A 22,849-nucleotide genomic window follows, 5' to 3' on the forward strand; every position below is an offset into this window, starting at 1 on the left:
GCTTTCTGAGCTGAGGAAATGCAGGCATCAGCAGGGTTATTATCAGGATCAAGGAAAATGACCTGGAAACTCTTTATACAGCTAAAACACTGTTTAGAGAGAATTAGTGTGCAATTCATTCCCGTCACTATTTCTACATTCGTCCATTCATCACGCTTGCATTGAGTCCCTAGTGCAAATGTGCCAGACACCGTCATGGAGCTAGAAAGACACAGGGAGCACAAACACTTGGCTCAACATAAGCGGTGAGTGTCTGGGTTCAATCCTGGGGTCTGCTGCCTCGATTGGTAGTTGTGGTCATACTGACCCTGGTTCTTAGGCACACCCCAGAAATGAGCCTCAGGCTTTGAAGTCAGCACAGTCGAACAAGCCTGTCACTTCATTTTCTTTTTCTGCTCAACATTAGGAATTACTGTCAGTGGGAACACACAATTTCCCAGAAGTTGACAGTTCAGCTAGTTTGGCATCTTACTTGAAAATTACCATTATTACTTTTAGCATGTGAGCAATTTCTTACAGCCTAGAGGTCTGCAGAGTTTTTCCTTACCTTTTTATACTAATGATGGGATGACATACTTTATTTTTCCAAGTCCTTCCTAGAATCTATCAACAGTAAAACACTTGTTTTTCAAATTATTGTTGAAAAAAAATAAAGCCACAATTAAAGCTTCCTTTAGCTCTATCCCCCTTTATTTGGATGCTACAAGAATGGATCATGAAGGTAAGAGAAAGAAACTGGAAGTCGTTGAATTTATTTACCTAGTGCTTTAAAAATTAGCATTGTGAGGAATCTGGCAGGTAGATTAGACTGAATACTAATCTTCTGTTCAACTCTTAGGTTGTCTGGATACAACCAGGTGTAACTCTCAAAGACAAGTGTAACTCATTGTCTTCTGGATACAGAAAATGAAGAGTACTAATTTATGCAGCCTTGCACAGGGCTGGTACACAAAGTTGTTAATAAATAAGGGTAAGAATAGTTATAATCATCACCAACATCATAGCAGAGTCTTACACCAAATTCCAGGCAGCACCCTCAACACTTGGCACAAATTCACTCTCTGTTACTATGGTAAAGTGCAGGTAACTTAAAATGTGCCATCTTAACCATTGTTTAAACGTTCTCTTCCATGGTATTAAGTTTATTCACATTTGTTATGTGACCACCACCTCCATCCATGTCCAGTTTTTCCTCTTGCGAAATTTGAAGCTACATGTCCATTACACACTAACCCCATCCTCCACTTCCCCCAGTACTTTGTAACCCCCATTCTACTTTCCTTCTCTCTGAATCTGATGACTCCAGATACTCACGTAAAACAATCACGTGATGTTTACTCTTTTGTGACTGACGCATTTCACTTAGCACAATGTCCTCAAGGATCATCCTTACTGTGGCAGGTGTCAAAATGGCCTTGCCTTTCAAAGTTGAATAATATTCCATGGTCCATTTATACCATATGTGGAATAATCATCCATTCATCCACCAATGAACACTTGAGTTGCTTTCTCCTATTGGCTATTGTGAAAATAAAGCTGTTATGAACATAAACATACAAATATCTCTTTAATAAATTTGAAGTATAAAAATCAGTGCTTAGCCAGAAGTAGCACTGGGTCCAGTGGTAATCTAGGTGTAACTTTTCAGAGAAGCACTATGCTATTTTCCATAAAGGCTGCACTGTTTTACATTCCCATCACAGGGTACCAGGGTTCCAGTTTCTCCACATCTTGCCAACACTTGTCACCTTTCTGTTTTTTTCATAGTAGCATCGTAACAGGTGTAAGGGATTATTTTTATCTCTATTTTATAAGTGAGGAAACAGAGGGAAAGAGATTCAAAACTAAGAGATTCAGAACTAAGATTCAAACCCAGGTAAAAGTGCTCAAGTCTACGCTGTTCTCTACAGACCTTTTAAAAAATAGCGCAGCTACCACTTACAGAGCACTTACTGTGTGCCAGGCATTGCACTTTACATTAATTATTTCACTTAATTCTTGCAACTCATCTCCAAGACAGTTCTTCTTATTATATCTACTTTTCAATGAGGAAGGCAGAGAAATTAAGTATAGTTGCCCCTTGAAACTGCGGAGGTAATTGGTTCCAGCACCTCCCACAGATACCAAAATCTGTGGATGCTCAAGTCATGGATAAAAAATGGTATATTTGCATCTAACCCCATGCACTCCCTCCTATATTCTTTAAATCATCTCTGCATTACTTATAATACCTAATGCAATGTAAATGTCACATAAATAGTTGCCATATTTTTATTTGTTGCATTTTTATTGTTGTATTGTTATTTTTTTAAAATACTTTTGATTAGTGCTTAGTTGAATCCATAGATACGGAACCTGCCAATCTGAAGGAGCTGACTCTAAGTGGTCTAAATGGTAAATAACAGAGCTGGGCTTCAAATCTAGATCTCCAAATACAGGGATTAAATAAGTAATCTTTACGCCATATTAAGTTTTGAACCAATAATCATACTATTAAATTTTTTATCTTTCTGTGAGTCCTCAGTAGAGAGATGCTTCCCTCCCTATAGTTGATCAAAATCCTTTAAATTGGATTTTATGGTGATACGGATCTTCTCACTGGCTCAGGGAGGCTGAAGCTGGCATTTGAATACAATTCCTCAAGGCTTTCTGATGAGCTAAGTAAGTTTCAACTTGTACACCTGAGGTAACATTCCTTCCTAGGTAGAGTAAGTTGGCAGGACTCCACATTTCACAAGGGCTGTGATTCTTAAACGAGCCTCTCATTTGCCCCTTAGCCCTTCCCAGTTACCTCATCGGTGTCCTTAATACATTTCTCTCCCGTAGGTAATATTAAAAAAATTTTCTCACAGCCTCTCTTGACAACTCTTTCCTCAAACTTACTATCATGTCTTTGGAGCTAACAAGCAATGTTTACCACCTGTACTCTGTCTTGGTATCTTTCAGAAATGCTGCTAAGTCTTCCCAACTGTGTGTAAATTGACTTTGTCAAACATGGAAGAAGCAGGAAATGTTATTTGGAATAATGAGATGTAAATATCGGTGAGTGACGGTGAGTATAAACTTTGGTGTCACCCAGGGTAGCTCCAAACCCCCCACTCAACCGTCCCATAGGTGTTTGACTTTGGGCAAACTATTTTACTTTTACTGAGCCTCAATTTCCCCATCTGTAAAATGTGGATTTTTAAAAAGTGTCTGTGTCATAGGGTTTTAAAAAGATCAAGTGAAAAAATATTCATCAAAATAAATTAATGTGGTGTTTGGCACACGGTAAAGTCTTTTGTCATGGTCCCCGTTCTATTAAATCTCACCAACTAGAGGATCACATTCCAGAGGTAGAGATTAATTCTTAGTCACATCTGACATACAGCATTATACATAGTAAGTGATCAAGAAAGATCACTTGATGAGGCCTTCTCATTATTTTAATGGAGTAGCCAAGATGTTTTCAACATTGGGACTACGTGCCCCAAATTTACAAGTTTCCAAACTAAGGAACAGGAAAGATAAAGGTTAAGGAGTGTGAGGAGGCCGGGAGAAGCAGGCATGGGAGACAGGCACACACAGGAATTGCAGAAGTCATCCTCCTGTGAAGATTCCTCATACTTCGGGCCAGAAGAAGTTGGCTGGAGTCTCTGTGTGAAGAGATGAGTTGTTGAGCAAGGGTCTGCATGCCTAAACAATTCCAGCAGCTTGCCCACCAGAGAAGTTGCCCTGACACTTCTCACCAGTGATTATTTCACGTTTCCACACCTACACATTAGGAAATTTCTTCTCTTTGAGACATCTCGGGCAAGTCATCTCCACCGGGACCTTTGCATGCATTCAGGTCTGCAATCGCTTGCAATTGGAGTGTTGTAATGTAGTACTAGAAAGCCAGCCTAACACTTACCTCACTGCTGGAATTAGAACTTTATCTTTCAGCTTGTTGTTCTAGACCTGCGCTCACAATTTAGCAGCTACTAGGTGCATATGCCTAAAGTAAAATGAAATAGAAATTAAATAAAATTTGTATGCAGTTCCTCAGTCTCATTAGCCACATTGCCAGTGCTCACTAGCCCCTGGTGTATTGGTCAGAGCAGACCAAGATCATTTCTATCACCATATTTTAGCAAGTTCTTTTAAGCAGTGTTGCTCTAGAAAATAAGTTCAAGTATCATGGAGCAAATAATTCACATGACCATTTATGTCATATCTAGTTGAGGAACAAGGGGAACTATTATTTCCCCGCACAGTGCAGTACTTTTGATGTCATAAATTCCTTGACATATGGCTTATGAAAAAGTGGAATCTAGTCCACCTCCTTTTGAATGTGGACCAAACTTGTGACTTATTTCTAATGAATAGAGTGAGATGAAAGGAATACTGTGGGACTTCTGAGGCTATGCAGTAGAGCTTCTGCTTGGCTCACCTGTGAACTCTCTCTCTTTCTGCTCACCTGTGGAAACGAGACACCATGCTGTGAGGAAGCTCCAGCCACATGAGGAGGTCTCATGTAGATGCTCTGGGCCACAGCTCTTATGACAGCCCCAGCCGACAGGCAGCATTAAACTCTAGGCATGTGAGCCTTTGGAAGAGTCCAGCTTCCAGCATTTGAGCTTACCAGTGTTAATATTGAGTAGAGGAAAGACAAGATGTTTCCATTATATTCTGCCTAAATTGCAGATGTCTGAGCCAAATAATGTTGGTTTAACCCACTGCACTCTAGCCTAGGCAATGGAGTGAGACCCCATTTCTAAAAAAAAAAAAAAAAAAATCAAAAGCAATGAAAAGAAATTGTCTTAATCTGCTTTAATTTTGATTAGGTTTTGATTTCTCTAAAAGTAGACCCTGAAAAAAAGACTTGAGTGTCTTATTTGACACTTGAGTAGCTTATTTGAGAGTTTTGGATAGGTAGGTAGATAAACAGAGAGAATGGATAGGACCAAATACCACAGTGCATTACCAAGTTGATGGCTACCAGGGGATACTGGAGGCTTAATCCCATGGGACTGACAGGGAAGCTTGGCCCACCCCAGAGGAATAAAGGAAGAAGCATTTATCTGTTGGCTTCTAGGCCACCACTATGTGGATCAACTGCTGCCCACAGACTGTGCCTATGTGAGTGCCAAATGGGTTCCCAGGGGATCCCATAACACAGCACGAGGAAATCTACCACAGAAGACAAGAGACATACACTGAAGTCCCCAGGTGAAACATTGTCACATTGTACCCACAGGAAGCTGGCTCGTTGTACCCACAGGAAGCTGGCTGAAGCATGAGTGGAATCAGTCATCTCAGACTGGCTGAAATAACAGGTGAAGAGAAGATTGCAGACTACAAGTTGGTACACAAGACAGACTGTTACAGCCTCACCTTTGAACCATTCAGCTATGCTTCTGCTCTCTAAATTTAAGCAATTAATGTCTCCTTCAACATCAGGGCACAATCTCTGCCAAGACTTAATGCAAAAGGTTAGTGAACCAGGCAGTCATTTTACTGTTGCAGCCTGTCCCAAAGCTGTAAATGACTTTCAACTACTCTCTCTTCTACCAACCGTGAGAGATACCAGCGACGGTTAATTTTAGGTGTCAATTTAACTGAATTAAGAGATACTCAGCTAACTGGTAAAGCACTATTTCTGAATATGTCTGCAATGGTGTTTCCAGAAGGAACATTTAAATCAGTGGACCAAGTAAGAAAGATCCAACCTTACCCAATGTGGGCAGGCACCATCCAATCAGCTGAGGGCCTAGAGTGAACAAAAATGCAGAAGAAAAGCTAATTCTCTCTCTTTCTCTCTTCATCCCCCTCTGCCACTTCCCCCCTCCTCCTGGAGGCTTAATCCCATGGGACTTAGAAAAGCTTGACCCACCCCAGAGGAATAAAGGAAGGAGCTGGAGCACTCTTCTTCTCCTGCCTTTGGACATCAGAATTCTATATTCTCTGGCCTTTGGTCTCCAGGACATGCACCTGCAGCCCCAGGGCTCAGGCCTTTGGTGTCATACTGAGAGTTACCAGCCTCCTCCTGGTTCTGAGACTGCTGAACTTGAACATGTCAGAATCCCGCCCCAGAGGGCAGGGTCCGCTAAGACCTGTGGAACTGGCACAACCAACTAAAGAAATATAAAGTTAGGAACGATGATAAAGAAAGAGACATGAGACAGAGAATAGGATTTTCAAAGGTGGGAGCTCAGGGGACCACCACCTATTAATGGGCTCCAGCAGTTGGCCCTGAGCCTTTGTTCCACTCAGCTTTTATTAAAATTTATCTGCCCAGGTCATAAGCTGAGGGAGGGAACAAAGACACCAGAAGTTTCTCTGAGCAAGCGTATCAGCTCCTATTATTATTATTAACTTTAAGGATTGGAGTAGTTTGTTTGTGTTTTTTTTTTTTTTTTTTTTTGCAGTTTTTTGGCCGGGGCTGGGTTTGAACTCTCCACCTCCAGCATATGGGGCCGGTGCCCTACTCCTTTGAGCCACAGGTGCTGCCCGGATTGGAGTAGTTTTGAAGAATCTAAAACTTGAGCCTTGTGTGTGGGAAGCCTCCTGTCTGGAGTCACACACATAGATTGGTGTTAAGCTCCACTAGTTCACTGTGAAGTAAAACGCTACTGGTGTCAATCTCCTCTGAGGAATCAGTGGAAAAGAGGCATTTTCCTCTCATCACCACCATAGAGGATTTTCCTCTGTGATAAGGGATGTTAAGCCCTCCTGTCTGTATCTCAGGGCACAAGCTGCTCCCTTGGTCTCTGCCTGAGCCAAATGCAAATCTCCACAATGGGCATCTGCTTTGTCTGTTTAATGGGTAGGAAATGACCTAGAAGATGTATCTATTCCAGGTTTTGTCATAGTCTCTTTTATGATCATTATCTTCCTCTGAGTGTTCACAGACTCAGCAGGGTATTGGTGTAAGTTGTATTCCCAATAGGCCAGAATTTCAGGAAAGGCCGGAAACTTGTTCAGATAGGAAATTTAGCAATGGCTGCCTTAAAGGTAAATTAGCTGACTTTTGTTTGTTCTGACTCCTTCAGCTTACTTTTTAATTTTCCCTGTTTCTGGGGTGCCCTCCCCAGCCAAGAATGGGGTCTTCAGTCCCCCTTCTGCCTGCAATGCCATGCTACAAGCTCTCCTGCCTCTCCAGCTTGCAGACAGCCTGTGATGGGACTTCCCAGCCTCCACAATTGCTTGAGCCAGTTCTCTCACCACCCCCTCACTACCCATCTGTTTCCTATTGGTTATGTCTTTCTGGACAAGCCTGACTAGTGCAATGCCTTCTCCCTTGGCTGGAAATTCAGCTGGGATGCTTACCTGGAAGGGCAACCCAAATCTTTACACATACCTACATAGGACCTGAGTGTAGTTCATTCACCACTATGGAACCATGGTTGTTCTGGCTTCTCATGCACATTATCAACAGACAAGGAAGCATAAGTTGACACCCCAAAGAATTCCTGAGTTTTGGGTGTAGTTCTCACTGGCATATTATATATCAGCAACCTTAGCATCTCATGGCAATGAGAGTCAATTGTATGCACTATTACAGTAATTCTGTCCTTTGATGGCTGGTCTGCTGTCATGAGAAACTGCAAGTAACCCACACCTCAATTAGACACCTGAGTTATTTGGATACATGTCAGCTAGCCAATCCTTTCAGATAACTGAGCTCTCTTGCCATACTCCATTTCCAGAGGAAGCTTAAGGAATGAAGATATACAGGAATGTAATTTAGGAGACGGGATTTGAGAAGAATGTTCAGACACAGACACTGCTCATTTTTCAATGTTTGAACAAGGAATCAGTCTCATTCTATATGCTGCACTACCTGTGGAGGCTTCAGAATTTCTGTTCAGGAGCAGCCATCTGACTGGAAGTGAACAGCCAAGCAGTGGACCATGAAATCAAACTGGTTTTCTTTAGTATGTTTATTTGGGGTGGCTTTCACCAGAGAGAAAATAGGGGTAAATAGTCATAAATACCCTTGGCATTATCCAGGTGTACTGCTGAGATAGGAGAGTAGATGAGTGTAAGTTAGACTAATTTTTACCCGCTGATGATTGTAATAGGAACCCATCACAGCACGTAGCCTTTTCGTGGTCTGCATCCCATCAGTGAGGAGTGGTTCCTAGGGACAGCCACAGTGGGCAGTTCCACCCATGTTTTGCTAGCAGGTGGCACTCACCTCAAGGGCCCCACATCCACATTCTGCCCCAGTACCTTCTCTGGCACATGGAGAGTCCACTAGACCCAGGGCAAGCCCATGTCCTAAGTATGAGGAAGTGAACGCCCCCAAGGGAAGTCTTCATCCAAAGGGGGCCGAGGGTGGATGAACGCCCCAGTCTTCCATCTCTGGGGTAGACAATTCTGAGAGGCAGTCCACACACTTGATGTCCCAGCAGAATCAGACCATCATTTCCCTGAGTGACGGCCCAGTAACTCACACTGCCTTTTGTTCCTTCCCTGTTCCGTGTTTTTCACTTCCTCATTCTTGATTCTTGGGATCAGCTCTCACATGAGAAAGCATAAAGCAGATTTCAGAAAAAGACAATTATCAGGGATGCATAGGGCATTTCATAGCAATAGAAAGGTCAGTTCTCTCAAAGAATAAAACCTTCCTTAGTGTGTATGCACGTAAAAACAGAATGTCAAAGACATAAGGTTAAAAAAAGAGAAATAGGTGAATCCACTATTATAGTTGGAGATTCATATACTTCCTTTTTAGTAATTGATGTAACAAGCAGGCAGAGAATTCTTATGATATAGTTGACCTGACCAACACTATCAGTCAATTCTATCTAATTTATGCTTACATTAATAGAATATTCCACCCAACAACACTAGAATATACATTTTTCTCAAGCTCCCACAGAACACTCAAAATGAAAGATCACATTCGGGGCTGTGAAACTAGACTTTAGTAAGTGTAAGAGAATACAAGTCATGCAAATTACTGTATATTCTCAGACTGCAGTGGAATTAAACTAGAAATCAATAACAAAATTATAGCTGGAAAATTCCCAGTCATTTACACACTTATAAAAAATTAACACACTTATAAATAACACAGGATCAAAGAGGACATCTTATAAGGAATTTAAAAGCATTTTGAGCTAAAATGAAAACATAACTTATTAAAATGTGTGGGAAGTAGTGAAATTGGTGTCTAGAGGGAAGTTTTCAGCATTAAATGCTTATATTAGAAAAGTAGGATAATCTAAAACCTATAATTTAATCATCTATTTTAGGAAACTAGAGAAAGAAGAAAAATTTAAGCCCAAGTGAGGCAGATAAAATGAAATAACAATTAGGGCAGAAATCAATTAAATTGAAAGCAGGAAAAGAATAGAGGAAATCAACAAAATCAAAAGCTGTTTCTTTAAAAAGATCAATCAAACTGACAACCTTCTAGCCAAGCTAACCAAGAGAAGAAAAAAGAGAAGACACAGATTACTAATATCAGAAATTAAAGAGAGGCCATCAGCACTGATCCCATGGAGGTTTAAAGTATAATCAAGGAATTAGACTTGTATTTGTGGATATATTCTGTGCCCACAGATTTGATTATTTACATAAAGGAACCAATTCCTGGGAAGACTCAAACTATTGACACTCACATAAAGAGTATTAAATAATGTGAATAGGGCTGTGTTTATTACAGTAATTGAATTAATAATTAAGAACCTTCTACAAAGAAAGACCCAGCCTAGGTGGTTTCCCTAATGAAGTCTATCAAACATATAAAGAAGAAACTAGAAGTGGCAGGAATACTCCCTGACTCATTCTATAAGGGCAGTAATACTCTAACACCAATAAATAAATAAAGCATTACAACAAAGAAAAACTACAGACCAATATCATCAACAACAAAATAGTAGGAAAAAACATTCTCAGCAAAATATTAGTAAATAAAATCCAGTCATGTGTAAGGTATAAACAAGGAGCAAGCAAGGCTGGTTCGACATCCTAAAATCCATCAATGCAATCCCCCACCATCTATAGGCTAAAGAAGAAAAATCATGTGATTATATCAATTGATACAGAAAAAGCAACTGACAAAGTCAAACACCAATTCATGATAAAAACTCTCAGCAAACTAATTGTAAGAGGACTTCCTCAATTAGATAAAGAACATTTACAAAACAAACTCATAGCTAGTCCTTAGTGGAGAGAAAGGGATATTTTCTCTCTAAGTTTGGGAATAAGGCTAGCATGACCCTTCTCCCACTTTTATTCATGTCAAATATAAAGCCCTATTGGTATAGTAGAATAAGAAATGGTTATAAAAGATATATAACATGATTATGGATATAGAAAATACAAAGTAACTAAAAAATAAACCCTCTTGCAACAAATAAGTGAGTATAGCAAGTTTGCAGGATACAAAGTTTACGTATGAAAGTTAATTGTTTTCCTATGTGTCAGCAATGAGCAATTGAAATTAGATTTTTCTCAAATTGCCATGTATAGTAGCATCTGAAATAAACACTTAAATATAAATCTAACAAAATACGTACAAGATCTATACATGGAAAACTACAAAACTCTGATCTTAAAAATCACTGAAGATGGAAATAAATGGAGAAATATTCTGTTTTCATGGATTGAAAAATGCAACATTGCTGTTGGCTTATCTCAACTTGACCTAGAGCTCAATGAAACCCTAATCAAAAGCCCAATGTCCTATTTTGTTGATGTTGACAAACTGATTCTGAAGTGTAAATATAAAGACAAAAAGCCTAGAACATCCTACACAATACTGAAGAATAAGACAAAGTTATAATACTCATACCACCAAATTCTAAGACTTACAAACAGCGTGATATTGAGGGGAAAACAGACACATAAATCAATGGAACTGCACAGAGAGCCCAGAAATAGATCCATACAAACATGGTCAAATGACCTTGGACAAAAGAACAGAGGCATTTTCAAGGGCAAAAGGATAGTTTTTTCAACAAATAGTGCTAGAACAACTGGGCATCTATATGTAAAAAATAATATATTTAGATGCAGATTTTTATGCCTTTCACAAAAAGAAACTCAAAATGGATTGTAGACCTGAATATGAAATACAAAACTATAAAAATTCTAGATAAAAATGTAGAAAAAAATTATGAGACCTTAGATTTTGCAATGGACTTTTAAGTACTACACCAAAAGCATAAACCCCTAAATGAAATTTGATGTTAAACTTTATAAAAATTTAAAACATCTGCTCCTTGAGAAACATTATTAAGAAAATCAAAAGACAAGCCAAAGACTGGGAGAATATATTTGCAAAACACATATCTAATAAAGGACTTGTGTCCAAACTATGCAAAGAACTCTTATAATTCAACAAAAAAGAAACCAAGCAACCCAACTTAAAAAGGTCAAAAGATCTGAACAGACATCTCACAAAAGAAGATGTCATATATGGAAAATAAGATATATATGGCAAATGTGCATATGAAAAGATGCTCAGTGTCATTTTTATTAGAAAATTACAAATTATAACAGTAATGAGACACTACTATGTATCTATGAGAGTAGCACAAGTTTTAAAAAGAAAAAGAATACCAACTTCTGACAAGAAGTAGAACAATGAACTCTCATTGATTGGTGAGGGAATGCCAAGTACTACAGCCACTTTGGAAGACAATTTGGCAGTTTCTTAGAAAACTAAAAAATTCAGCAGTTGTGTTCCTAGACATTTACACAATTGCTCTGAGAACTTATGACTACACAAAAATTTCACATGAATACTTACAGCAGTTGTATTCATCATCACCAAATCTGTAAGCAACCAAGGTGTTGTTTAGAAGATAATGCATAAACGGTGGCATATCCATTTACTGGAGTATTATTCAGAGATGAAAATAAATGTGTAGCTAGGTGTGATGGCGGACCCCTGTATCCTAGCACTTTGGGAGGCTGAGGCTAGTGGCCTGCTTGAGCTCAGGAGTTCAAGACCAACCTGAGCAAGAGTGAGACCCCATCTCTACAAAAATTAGAAATTCATTGTGGTGGATACCGATAATCCCAGCTACTTAGGAGGCTAAGGAAAGAGGACAGCTTGAGCCCAAGAGGTTGCTGTGAGCTATGATACTAGGGCACTCTACCCAGGGCAACAGAGTGAGACTTTGTCTCAAAAAAATGAAAAAAGAAAGAAAGAAAGAAAGAAAGAAAGACGTAGCCATACCCCCCTCCATGTATCTTAAATGCATATTGCTAAGTGAAAGAAGACAGTCTATAAAGTCTACATGCTGTAAAGATTCTAGTGATGTGATATCCTGGAAAAGGCAAAATTGTAGCCATGGTAAGAGATCAGCGTTTTCCAGAGGCCTGGTGGAAGGGGTCAAGATAGATGACAATGGGAATTTATAGGATGAGGCAACTAATTCCATATGGTTCTGTAATGATGGATACATGACCCTCAATTTGTCAAAATTCATAAAAGCTTTATGACACAAAGAGTAAACCACAATGTGTGCAAATTAAAAAAAAAAATCATTTAGGAACTTGGGGATCTGGGAGGTGACGAGGAAATATCTAACTGTATTATAAACGTATGAAACAAGCTCCCTGAAGGGGGGCGGAGAAGATTCTGGCCTAAGCAACTTTGGAAATGTGCAGAATCTGTAAGACTAAAAGCAAAAGAAACTGTCCCTAAGCATTGGACTGCAGTGATGAAGTGATTTCCCACAGGAGGACTGGTTAACAATTCCGATACCACTATGTGTATATCGGAACTGGATGATCAAGCAGATGGATAGGAAGGAAGCCCGTTTCTCAGTGCCGAAGTGGGAGTTGACTGATAAGCAAAGGGAAGAGGCTAGAATGGTCCATGTGGTAATGGATTAGAATACGAACTCACCACTAGTATGAACTCACGTTTCAATTAATATAGATACAGAAAGTTGCACTACATAGATAAGTGTGTGTACAGCCCCCATGTACTTGATAAACCCCCATATGCTTTTTTGTTCTGTCAGCTGGGAGGGCAGAGAAACACCACCACCCTAGTAGCAATGAATACACTCAGTGTCCAGATATTGGTTTCTGATGTCATTCTCTGATAAAAGGTTACAGGTTCCTTGGAAAAATGGCTGATTCTAGAACTGGGACAGAAAATATATATGATGAGCCTAGAGAATCTTGTGGTCCCAGAAAATAGAGAAATGCTACAAAGATACAAACACACACATTGGTGGAGATGGTAAAAAGGGACATGGGAGCCAACTGGAAGAGCTCCCAATGGCCAAAACTGGAAGAATTTAAGCAACCAAATAAAGAAAAGAAGACTATATTACAACGCAAAGTATGAAATAAGTATCCATGAGTCCACAGTGACATAAGTGAGGGAATAGTAGGCACCCTAATATAATGTGATGAAAATGGCCCTTACCTCTTGCTTCTCCTCTCCCAAACCTGGTCTAATATGCGAAAAATAGTGGACAAATCCAAATGGAGGGACATCCTTCATAATACCTGACCAATGTTACTCAAAACTGTCAAGGTTGTCAACAACAATGAAAGACGAAGAAACTGACCCAGCCAAGAGGAGCCTAGGAAGACACGATGAGTAAATGTAATGTGATGTTGAGGCGGGGTCCTGGAACAGAAACATAACATTGAGCTAAAGAAAAAATAAGGAAATCTGAATAAAGTCTGTAAAGTATAAACTTTAACAAAATAATAATGTGCTAATATTGGTTCATTAACTGTATCAAATGCACCATAGTAATGTAAGTATGTTAATAACATGGAAACTAATTATGAGCTATACAGAAACTCTCTATACTACCTTCAAAATTTTTGCATAAATCTAAAACTGCTTAAAAAATAAAGTTTTTTTTTTTTTAAAATACCTCTTATTAAAGAAAATCAAGAGTGACATACTGATTAGCCAGCAGTGAAGGTTAGGAGCAGGGGAGAGAGCATGGGAATAGAAGAAACTCAAGATCCTGCTGTTTGAACTCTTTTTCTTGTGGGCTACGTGACTCAACTTCTTGGAAGTTCAGTTTTCCCCATTCATTATGATAATTCTAACTTGTCTTTTAGTATAAAATTCATGAGTTCAGGAGGCCTGTCTTGTTCATTACTGTATGTCCAGTGCCAAGGACAGGATAAGCACATCATAAATATTCCATAATTATTTGTTCAGTGAATGAATGAGAGGAGGAAGGCAGAATGGGCTCTTACACTCTGTAGATACAATGTTTTCTTCTTCCCACCCACTATTCCAGGTAATGCATTAGGGGTGGTCTATTGTTCTTTCCTACTTGACAGATGAGGCACTCTGATTAAGTTTTATATTTCTTTTTCTTTTCTTTTCTTTTTCTTTTTTTTTTTTGAGACAGAGTCTCACTCTGTTGCCCAGGCTAGAATGCCACGGCATCAGCCTAGCTCACAGCAATGTCAAATTCCTGGGTTCCCCCTGCCTCAGACTCTCAAGTAGCTGGGACTACAGGTGCCTGCCGTAACACCTGGCTTGAGAAGTTATATTTCTTGTCCATACACAACCAAAAAATGACACATCCAAAGTTAAAACCAAACTGCCTGACCCCAGACCCCACACGCTTAACCCGTGCTCCCTGCCCACCCCCTCATTCCCACCATGCCCTTAAACTCTTAACATACCAGCAACGTGGAAGGAATTTGCAATTCCTCACATATCCCATGCTGCACGGCTTCCGTGCCATGATGGAGTAACAACAGATAGTAGGGCTCCTTCTGTGGTGCCAATTATCAGACTCACCAGAACAGAGTCTTCTCCCCCAAGACTCTCCCTAGCCTAGTCCGTCCGTCCGTCCTTCCTTCCTTCCTTCCTTCCTTCCTTTCTCTTCCTTTCCATTTCTCTTTCTTTTTTTCTTTTACAATTGAGATTTTATTTAGAAAGAACAAAAAGAAAGTTTAGAGAACTTCCAAAGAGAATTGGAAGTGGGTCCTTCTCATGAAGGATCAGAAGTGAGAAAGAAAGAAAGGCCAAGGCCTGCAGGGGTATACATACTCCATTGGAAATTGGTTGCAGCTAGTTCTCCTTTCCCTTTGCCCCCACCCTCACCCTGAACCATTTATCTCCGTTCAAACTTTGCTTGGATAAAATCACCACATCCATAATTTGTCTTTCTCTGGATCCTGCAAGGGAGACAAAGAGACAAAGATAAATGGCATGGCCTCGCATTCACTTGTATGATAACAGTATCTTGTCCTGACACCCACAGGCCTGGGACTACTCAGCATGTTCAAGTGAAAAGAGTAATAAGGTGGGGGCTGAGGGTGGTTGGGTGGGAGACACAAGAACAGAGACTTTTCCCTTTAAACGCCAGGATGACAAAAAGCAGTTCAACTCAGATAACATCAGAAAACTGCAGCCCAAGTTAGAGCTCTGTGTTGGGGTCCCTGGTCTTTGTTGTTGTTGTTTTACCCCTAAGTTCAGACCTAATTGTAAGATAATGACTTGAGAGTAAGATAAAACTCAAGGAGAATGTCAGATTGTGGAGGAGAAAGCTTTTATTCAAATTAAACATCTTTGAAGCTAAGAAAAAAAATCTGTAGGGCAGATGTCAATTGCTATTTTACAGCAATCATCTAATTGCTAAATCCCTCCTTAAGCATAGTGTATTTTTTTTTGGAGGAGGAAAGAGCAAAGACGAGTTCTTTTCAGCAAGAATTCCAAGCCAGTCATCTCATGTGTTTTGAAACAAGCTGACATTTTAGTAGAAAACTGGGCTTTCCATATAGTACTTGAGATGAAAGCTTGTATCCCACACTGTGTAGTCTGTGAATGCTGTTTGAACTTTTTTTTAATGCTTTTACAGTTTTTAGAGCAATTGTAAGTGCCACGCATTTTTTTTCCTGAGTAATAAAACTGAGGGAGATGTTTGCAAGTCATAATGTTCCATAAATGGTTCCAAATTTATGGTTGTACCATAAACTATATTAAGTGATCCAAAAACTAGTTTATTTCTTTCACCGGTGCTTTCAGAGTCTATAAATTAGACGGTTAAGCCGTGTAAACGGGAAACGAACAGTCACGAAATCACTCTCTGACAAGACGCGCACAGTGACTTTTCGGAGCGTTTTGTGTCCCTCTGCTTCAGGTGATTGAAAATAAATCATCGGTAGAATGAGTCAAGTCCCCCCTCCCCCAAACAGGACCCAACAGGCAAATGGACTCTGATGTCACATTCCAGCCAACTAACAAAGACGAATAAGGTGACCCATATGGTGGAAAACGTGCATTGTCCTTAAGGAACAACTCTGCCTTTCCATCAGAACCCATAACCTAAGCCTGCCTTGCAGAAATTGCTAGAGAATAATAATAACAAATATTACTATTATTTTTACTGAAATCTTCCAAGTTCCAGGCACTATGCTAAGCACAATAGATGGATTAGTCATATTATCCTCACAACTCTTGTGATGGTTATTAGAGGGAGAAACTGAGGCTCAGGTTAATGAGTGGAATTACTTGTTCCCAGGTAAAACCATTAACTCTTTCTGCACCCAAAGCCAAATCATCAGCCCTTCCATAACTGTTATTTCCAGACGAAATATAATTCTTCTGAGACTAAGCAGATAATAAAATGCCTTGAGTCAGCCTTCTGTGGATTGTGTCACTCACTATGAATTTAGTTTAGAAGAGCAAGGACTATAAACGTGAAAGGGACCAGGAGACCCATTGCCTTTATTAAGTGATTACTATGTGCCAGGCACTGTGCTAAGTACAGTACGCGAGGGATGCCACGTGGCCCATCACAGACTTCAGGAGTACATTCCCTCAGCACCTTCATTTCGCAGAGGAGAAATCTGAGGCTTTGAGAGGTAAAGAAAATGTCCCAGGATCACCTAAGTGGCAGAACTGTGCCTTGAAACCAGATCAGACCGACTATGAGACCCATTCCCTTCCTACTGTGCCAAGAGAAAATGGTTCTTGCAAAAAAGGCAAGATTAGAAGCTTAAACATTTATTAGGTCTATTCTGAAACGTACATCCTCCTTTAAATTTGCATATGCTGTGCATGGTAGAATCAGACAGAGGGTCCTGCTGGTCTGGCCAGAACTTTGCCATCCTGATTGGAATTCCAAACCACAGTGAAAACTTTCTAAGCCCAAGTCTTGGTCACATTTACCCTTTTGACTGAGAGTTCCTTGCCCTGTTTTGTTTGTTCACTGGTTTTTAAAACACTAATTGAAAAATCCAAATCTCACATTCCAAATGAACTGCGACATTGGTGTCCCTTTTCCTTTCTCTCTCACCCTGCTGGAGTGATGCTTCTCGGTACCCGTCCATCCTCCCTCCACCTTATTTCTGGTAACAGACACTTAATCCTCATGTGCAGAATAACCCGGCCCCCTTTTCAATCTGTGTCTCAGAACAATGAAGCCATGTTCCTGAGAACTTCATTTCAGCACTTGGACCCAGCCTGGTTTAAAATTAGTTGCTTATATTTTCTATAACAAGAGCCAGTAAATTCTCCTTTTTTGCTTAAGCCAGTTTGACATGGGTTTTGTCACTCACAAGCAACAGAGTCCTGAGCCTTCCCAAGCCACAGGGGCAAGCCCAAGTCACAATTTCCACTGAAAGACTGAAGTGACACTCCGTCTCTGCCTCCGCCCTGTCCTCCAGCATCCTCTGCAGCATTGCCAAGCAGTTAGCACCAGAGTGCACATTTTTCATAAAAGGAGATTGCATTCATTGGGATTGGCAGATGTTCTGAAATACCTCAGGCGCAGACAGCGCACTCTCCAATTAGCCACATCAAGACTAAACCACCCTCATTGCTTTCTTCTTCCTAGCACTGGGAGCCAGATGTCTTGCACCTGTCTGTCCTCCTGAATCCTCCTATTGTTTTAAGGATTAAGGGCTGGGGTATGGAGGACGCTCAATAGTGATAGTCATGATTATTATATATGCTGCTGTCACATGTTGGAAGGGCTGCCAGGGAAAGGAACAGAATAGCAGGCCCATGTGTACTTTTATCAAACAAAGCAAATGCTAATAGATAAAAATCATGAAAAGGAGGTAGAGTTTTCTAATAAATACAGCTTTGAGAAATTTTAATAAACACTACCACTATTGAAAACCATAGCAAAAATTTAAGATCCCATCATTGACTATATGAGAAAGGGGCTTATCAAGCTTAATCTTAGAGTTAATCAATAGTAAGGTATATTATGAAATCTGAAATGCCACCAAATGCTAATGACTTCCACATTAACATCACCAGTTAAAAATTCTCCTCTAAATTCAAACTCATATATCCAGGTGCCTTTTCTAAAGAAAAAAAAAGAAAAGAAAAGAAAAGAAAAGAAATAGTGACTAATTATCACATAAATTGGATTTAATTTTGACCAAAGTACATTGCTTAAACATTAATTTTTAATTCAATTTGTTTAGGATATTGCATCCTCATTTATAAGTAAAATATGTTTGTAATTTCCCTTTATAATAATATATTTTTTCCAATTTTAATATCAGGTGTATCCAGATGAAGTAGAATGATTTTGAAGTATTTCTTTTTCTGTTGTCTATAAGATTTGGCATGATCTGTTCTTTTAAATTATCTTTTATTTTTATTTATAAATATTAGTTGTCTATTGTTTGAGACTTTGGAAAAAGAATGATTAACCCCTACCTCCTTATAATACAAAAAACTCCACTCTGCAGAGGGATTTGCCCACATTTTTTGTTCATGGGATGTATGTACTAGCATGATTCCTCACTGTGCTTACATGCCCTGCACCCCACCCCAAACAGGCCATGGGTTTCACTCCCTTTATGCGAGCACTTTCATTGCAATCCTGAGGGTAGAATCCATAGTCAAATGGGTTAAAGAGTCAGTGGGTGTTGTCAATAGGAAATGAATAAAACCCTCCTGTAATCTGAATTTGAAAGGGATGATCAATTTGCAGAGACTCTCCTGTTTATGAAATCGAGTCATTGATAAAGAAAATGTTCTTATGACTTTTATTTAAAAACACGACTTGTTCTTAAATGTTTTGTTTTCCAGGTTCAAGAAAATTGTTTCTCATAAAATATATGTAGCTTATAACCATTTGGTAAAGTATACGTTTGTGAATGAAGGCAGAGGTATTTGCTCTCTCTCCCTACTTGATTGCTCCAAAATTCAGAAACTATTTATGACTATTTTTATTCACATCAGTTGAATAAAAATCTTTCTCTTTATCAGCAAGATACAGTTGAAAACATTGGTTCTATTACCAAATGTCATTTCAAATAAATGTGAAATCTCATACATATTGAACAATGTGTAGATAGGTGTGGTGGCTTGTGCCTATAGTTCTAGCTACTTGGGCGGTGGAAGCAGGGGGATCACTTGAGCCCAGGAGTCTGCAGTTGCAGTGAGCTATGATGATGTCACTGTGCGCTAGCTGAGGCAACACAGCAAGACTGTGTCTCAAAAAAATTAAAGAATGTGCATAAAATGCCTGGCTTCAAGAGTTCCCAACTTTATGAAAAGTGAATAAAAATTGTCACATCCTGGCAGGCTCAAGAACCTTAGGACTGTAAGTAAAATTTAGAACCTCGTTTTGGCTTCCTAGCCTCAAGAGGTTTTCAAGTCTGCAATTCCTATGTGATCAAGGTAGAGACAAATGTTACATTGTTAAAATAAAACTGTAATATTCATGTTATTAAAAAAAATAGGTATCTCAAACAAAATTCTTGATTTTATCATCTCTACGCACCTGGCTCCCTGCCTTCCCCACCTCAGTAAAGAATACCATTATTTACCTATCTGCTCAGGCCCCAAATCTTGGAAGCCACAAATCTGTGGCTCCTCCCTTTTGTCACATCCACATCCAATCCAACAGCAAGTTTTTCCACGGTGTCTTCAAAATTTGTCTCTAATCTGACTATTTCTACATCCTTCCTTGCAGCTGCTCTTGTCCAAAGCACTATCGTTTCTTACAGAAGGTGCTGCAGCCTTCTAACTGTCCTGCCTGCTTCCTCTCCTGCCTCCTGGAATCAATCCTCCACCCCAGAAAGCAAACTGGCCTTTGAAAAGGCAGATCCAATGATTTCTGTCTTGCTTCTAACCCTTGATTTGCTTTCTACCGCACACCCAGAGTATAACCCAAAGTCCTTACCTTGGTCTACATAGACACCCATGCCCTGCCTGCTTTTTCTGGCCTCATCCCTCCCAGGGCATGAACCCTACATAGATCCCTAGTCTAGGCATGCAGAGGTCTTACTCTGCCTCAGGGCCTTCCTGCCTCAGGGCCTTTGAACTTACCCTTCCCTCTTCTTGGAAATCAGCTCCCCACTTATTCACGTGGCTCACTACCTCTCTTCAGAGCTCTCTTTCTTCAGAGTGGAGGTCCCTTTCCACACTATGAAAACACCTTCCAAACCCCCACGTGCGGCACACAACTCTAACTGGTCTCCGTTCTATTTACCTTTATTTACTGTTCTTCATGTCACAAGTTATGCATTTATTTTTAAGATCTGTTATGTTTTCCTTATTAGAATGCAGGCTCCATGAGGGCAGGAGATTGTTTATTCTCCTCTGTATCGCCCATGCCTTGTATGGGTCTCCTCACAGTAGGACTCATAAACACTCATTGAATTAATGAATTAACCAAGTGCCAGCTTCAGCTACAGTAACCTCAGAGCCCCTGTTTTCACTCCTTTCTTCGCATGCCTTTGGGGAAACACTCACCTTGGATTTCCCCATGGATAGGTGCATTCATCTTTTTTTTTTTTTTCTGAGACAGAGTCTCACTATGTCACCTTTGGTAGAGTGCCATGGCATCACAACTCACAGCAACCTCAAACTCTTGGGTTTAAGTGATCTCTTGCCTCAGCCTCCCAAGTAGCTGGGACTACAGGTGCCCACCACAATGCCCAGCTATTTTTTTGTTGCAGATGTCATTGTTGTTTTAGCTGGCCCGGACCAGGTTCGAGCCCACCAGCCTCAGTGTGTGTGGCTGGCACCCTAACCACTGAGCTACAGGCGCCAAGCCAGGTGCATTCAGCTTAAAGATGTAATTAGAGCTCACCTAGGCAGAGTATCACTGTGGGGCAGGTTATTACACTGAGCCCTCTGCCTGCGATGTCTCATGAATTCTCAGAACAGTGCTAATTAAAATTGTCCTCATTTTGGTGATGAGGAAACTAATATGCAGAAAGAGGGGCTTGGTCCAAAGCCTAGAACGTGGGAGAGTCAGAACTGACCTCATAGTTTTTCTATCCTCCTTCCTCAGCTCCCCTTTATCTTGAACACCCTGGACAAGTTTCCAAGAATTGTAAAAAACAAACAACAAAACAACCACAACAACAAAAACAGGCTGTTCCCTACTTTTTAAAGCTCTTGATATGTTTCATTGGCTTTAAATGAAGACAAGCCAGAAGAGGATGAAAAAATTGTGAAATATTTTTAAATTAGACTTGAACATATAACATGTAACACACAGAGAGGTCTCTATACAGATTATAATGAACTGTAATAGGGCTATTTAAAAGGTGATGATATTATTAAAAAGAAAGTGGTAATTTACAGAAAACTATAGGTGGAAAGATGCAGTCACCAGATGCAAGAAACATGTTACCTCTTCTAATCCCATCTCTGCACCTCTAGGACCATATGGATGGCCTCATTTGGTGGAAATAATCTGAGGTGTCTGGCTGCTGGAAGGCTGGGCTAGACAACCATCCTTCTACCTCCTCCTGAATTTGTGATAGGTCCTGACAACAACCAATGGAGCTTAAGAACCTTGGGGAACCAGACAGTCAAAAGCCACTTAGTTGAGTTGAGTTCAGAATCCGTATCTCCAGGCCTCCTAAATGGGGTCGTGGGGGTCCGTGCACCAAGACAAAGGGATTTCGTTCTTCTGACTCCTCACTTGCTTAGCCAAGTAGCTGAGCCTGAGGAGCATAGCTGATTCAGACTTCAGACATATCCAGTTCTTCTCCATTTGGGGAAAGGCTAAAAGAACAACTGTTTTAAGATTTCTCTTCATTATGACTCATGCATTTCAAATTTTCTTTAGCCTTTCCTTTCATATTTTCTTTCAAGCTGAATTAGGGGTCAAAATGAAGGGACCTTCATCTCTCTTTTTTTTTTTTTTAAGTCATTTGTACATAGCTCATAAATACATTTATGCCATTATGGGATTCAATGTGTTGAATATTTATACAAATTGGAGTGCTTACATCCTACTAAACAACATAGCCTTCACCTCATTTACCCAATTACAGTGTTAAGACATTTATGCTCTACACCTGATAGATCCAACTTGTACCTGCAATATACTCCATAGGTGTGGTCCCCCTACCAACCCTCCCTCTATCGATCCACCCTCCTCCCTTCCCCTCCCCCTTCCCTTCCCTCCTTCATCCTGGGCTATGGTTGTGTTTTACTGAGCAGGCTGCACACTGCACAAGTGGAAGCAGCAGTGCCCACGGGGACCACCGCGAGACTCAGTAGCTTAGTTAAGGTACTAGTTAAGGTACTTCAGCACCCTTTATGCTTTGGAGCACTGTTTGTTTCATTTTTAAATAGAAGATAAAAATCTGCCTTATTTATTCTCTAAAATTATTTGCAGGTATAATGGAATAACAGAGGTGAATGTGCCTTCCTGAATGCAAAGTTAATTAGAGAGCATGTGAAAGTGTGTGTGTTCGGCTGGGGGCTGCCGAGCTACCTTTACATAAGCAGAACTTCACTGTTATAAACAGCCCAGTTACTTCAGCCCCAATGGAGGATCTAAGACTACTGTCCACCTACGACATGGGAATGATTATACAGACTTTAAACAAACCTAAGGAATTACAATTCTTACATCACCTCCCCTTGAAAAAATATATGCCAGATAAAATAAAATAAAATAGCGTAGCTTGTTGCTTTTTCTAGTGGTTGCTG

Source organism: Otolemur garnettii, unplaced genomic scaffold (assembly GCF_000181295.1).
Source record: "Otolemur garnettii isolate 467f Iridium unplaced genomic scaffold, OtoGar3 scaffold00015, whole genome shotgun sequence".
NCBI lineage: Eukaryota > Metazoa > Chordata > Mammalia > Primates > Galagidae > Otolemur > Otolemur garnettii.